Below are 4,166 nucleotides of genomic sequence, written 5' to 3' on the forward strand. Positions count from 1 at the left end.
CAACAACCAGCATTGTAATTAGTGCCAATGGAGCTTCCCATTGCGTGAAGACCAGGAGGTCTTGTTTTGCTGGAGTTGTGCACGGAAGTGCTTGTGTACTTCGGCGTCGCGGTGATAGCTCGGATATTTTTCACGGGTCAGCCATACAAAGAACAATGGTGTCAATGGGTGTCAGGTTTGAGGTGGAGAAGTTCGTGGAACTGAAAACCTTGGGTTATAGCAGACATGGGTGAAAGATTGTTGGCGCGACAGGGATGCTTGAAGGCGTTGCAGGAAGTCATGTCAATTGTGATGGAATTATCATGTGATGGATGGGAATTCGCTGAAGACGGTATGGGAGCCTCGAGCGTGTCGTACAGTCGAACGAGTTCGGCTAGGTCAGACTGGACAGTTTGACGGGATCGACGCAAGTCGGTTGGTACAGAAGACGGTGGTGAGAGCAGCGACGACGACATAGAAGCGTGATGCTGATGGTGACCGACTTCTGGGCGTGGAAACACGTGGCACAAGTCCGAGGGCTTGTGTGACTTCGACAAGACTATGGCGCGGGGTTGATTCAAGGTGGTGTACACATGAAGCTTGATGTCGACGGGACGCGGGGTGTACTAATCATCTACCATGGAGTCATGTTGAAGGTGGAGCTGGATTGAGGGGCTATGATGTACGGATCCAGGGAATCGAAGCCTATTCAGCAAAGAGGAAAAAAGCGAGTGACACACAGTTCGCACTGGAGCCCAATGGTCTGATGGAGGCGTGAAACTCGTCATCGGTAGGTGATAATCGATGGTACTCTGCAGTGGGGTTGAGTGGTGTGGGTTCGCGACCCTTGAGACTCGACCGGGACAGCGGAGGCTCGACGCGGTAATAGCGGTGAGGCGTGCAGTATGCACGGGACATGGAGACGGGCCAGGGCTCTGGTGGTCATACATGTGGTGAGACAACTGCGAATTTGATTCGGGATGATTACAAGCAATGGTGAAATTCCTCCAAGTTCAGACAGACGGTCAAGAAAGGAGTGGTGATATTGAGGTAAGGTAACTCTTATGTGTGACACCCAATATGTGAGTTGTTCAATTTCACGCAGGTCAGTGATCAATGTGTGATGGCGTTGGACTGATACTCTGGAAGTTAGGAGCGCAAACTAGAGTAATGTGGAACTTAATTTCGTTTGAGTGTTGACTCTGGTCAAGAAAAGAAGGGACTAGAAGTTGCAGGTGGAGTCACATGGAGTCTTTGGAGTAGCAGCAGTACTCATGGGATAAACTCAAGTCCAATGTACATGAAAGTTTGACGCATGAACGAATTCAAGGTGGTGGAAAATATTCGCCAAGGTGGAGTTTGTTAGAGTTGTGTCAAATATAGTGTACAAGGTAGGTTACAGTTTGACTAGGAGTTGTATTGTGTTTACATAGGATGTGGAGTCGTGTCCTAATAGGACACTTGTATCCTAGGCCTCTCTTATATAGCGAGGGTAGACACACGATGTAACCTATGCCAACATAATAGCACAGGCTCGCAAGGGGGAGCCGGCGGCATGTGCCGGCGCCCGGGTGGCCGGTGTGCGGTATTGTGACGGTGTCACGGGGAGGAGCGCCCGTAGTCATGCCCCGGGGATGTAGCCATATCGGTGAACCTCGTTAACAAATCTCGGTGTCGTGCTCGTGTGATTGCTTGGTCCTCGGATGATCGACGGTATGCCTCGGATTTATTCTAACATTATCGCTGTTTAGTGGCAGTTTAGAAGGTTAGTCATTGTAGAAATACAAAAGCTAGCTACCCACTACAGTACTTGCAGTAGTATACAAAGGGTAGCAGTTGTGGCTAGAAGCAGACAAGCAGTAGTAGAGCAGCGACGGATGAAGCCGCCCCGGCCATGGCCAAGCCGGCCACACGCACGGCAACACACACATAGAGCACACACCTCACGTACACACACACAGTACGCACACACGATGCACACACTCACACACCGCTCGGCCATGGCCGGCCGTAGCAGCGGCGGCAGCGTGAGGCGGCATCGACGAACAGTGGCGGTTTGCAGGCAAGCGCAGCACCTAGTGACAGTAGCAACTAAGCAACGCAAGCAGCTTAGCAGGAGCAGAGCAGCAACAATACGTAGAGCAGCAGCAGTTTGCTAGGAGGAGCAGCAGTTCGCTAGGAGGAGCACAGATACGCGGGCGCGCGTGCACGCGCGAAGCGCGGCCAGAGGACGGCCAGCGCGCGGCCGGTCGCGGCCAGGGGGCGGGGCGGGGCGCACATGGGGCGACCGTGGTGCAAAGTATAGGCGCCGCAGGGCGCGCCGTGACCACGGCCAATGGCCGGAGCCTGGGGCGGCGTGGGGCGGCGACAAACGACGTCGGGGAGAGGGGCAAAAGGGGGAACAGGCGGAGGCTCACCCCGGGGAGGCCGTGGACGAGCATCAGCGAGGCCGGGAGGCGCCGACGGTGGAGATCGACGGAGATGACCGTGGCGGCCGTGTAGTGGAGGAAGTGGTGATGACGAGCCTAAGTGGCGTTCCTGCTCGATTTGAGGCGTCTAGGTGAAGGTGACGAAGTTGGGGAGGCGCCTGGCCACCTTGTAGCAGCTCGGGGAAGCCTCGGAGAACAGCAACGACGACGCGGCGGCGACGGGGGTCTCGGGCGGCTACTGTAGTGGAGCAGAGCGAGGTGAGGAGGAGAGATGTGAGGTCCAGAGGGAGGGTTGGGCTCGATCTAGGGTTCTTGGGCGACGTTTATAAGCCCAGGAAGGCGACGTGGAGGGCATCCACGGCCATGGCCGTCGTGGATGTGCGCCACGCACACCTTCTGTTCCTGTAGCCGGAGGTAGGGGAAGGTTTTGGTGGGCTGGGCCGTGTGGCCACTTATCGCCCAGTGGCACTTTAGTTTAGGTCCATTTCGCTTTTACCCTTTTCTTTGTATTTTCATATCCTATTTTGTATTAGGTTGGGCCATCAAATGATTTTTGTTATATATGAAATTTTCCATATAATTACTACGTAATATTTGTGAAAGCCACAAAAAGTTTGGAGCTTAACTAAACTCATTTGAATTTTGCTTAAACACAAATGGATTAAAAAGGCTGTTTTGGGCACAATTTTAACTAAGCTAGGGGCAATTTAATATTCCAGATAATATCGGATTATTTATGAAAATTAGTTAGTGAATTATTGCAACCCAGCAAACATTTTTGTTTTACCGTTTGCGGAAATAATAATTTGACTTTCTTTTCAATTTGAATTTGAATTCGGTTTGGATCAAAGCGAGGTTTAGAAATTTAATTGGGATGACATGGAACCATTAGTGTGTGGTTACTGTAGCTTAACTACCGAGGCGTTACACATCACATGGCCTAAACCATGTCAATGCCTTTCCCTTCAAAGATAAAGGGAAGACCTTCTTCTTGATAACATCCTCGGGCATACCTTCAAGCTTAAATAATCCACAAACTTCATTCACATAGATTAGGTGCAAATCGGGATGTAATGTTCCATCTCCTGTAAAAGGATTAGCTAGCAGTTTCTCTATCATACCCGAAGGAATTTCAAAGCAAACATTTGCAGTAGGTTCAGTAGGTTGAGGAGCAACTCTTTGCTCTACTGGTCGGGGTGAAGATACCCCGAACAAGCCCTCAAAGGATTATGCTCCATAGTAACAAGTGACAGTAAATTTGCACACTATATAAATCTTTCCTTACCAAATTCCACTTACCAAAGGCGCTTCACTCCCCGGCAACGGCGCCAGAAAAGAGTCTTGATGACCCACAAGTATAGGGGATCTATCGTAGTCCTTTGATAAGTAAAAGTGTTGAACCCAACGAGGAGCGGAAGGAAATGACAAGCGGTTTTCAGTAAGGTATTCTCTGCAGCACTGAAATTATTGGTAACAGATAGTTTTGTGATAAGGTAATTTGTAACGAGTAACAAATAATGAAAGTAAATAAGGTGCAGCAAGATGGCCCAATCCTTTTTGTAGCAAAGGACAAGCCTGGACAAACTCTTATATGAAAGAAAACGCTCCCGAGGACACATAGGAGTTATCGTCAAGCTAGTTTTCATCACGCTCATATGATTCGCGTTCGTTACTTTGATAATTTGGTATGTGGGTGGACCGGTACTTGGGTACTGCCCTTTCTTGGACAAGCATCCCACTTATGATTAACCCCTATTG

Source organism: Triticum dicoccoides, chromosome 5A, assembly GCF_002162155.2.
Source record: "Triticum dicoccoides isolate Atlit2015 ecotype Zavitan chromosome 5A, WEW_v2.0, whole genome shotgun sequence".
Classification (NCBI taxonomy): Eukaryota; Viridiplantae; Streptophyta; class Magnoliopsida; order Poales; family Poaceae; genus Triticum; species Triticum dicoccoides.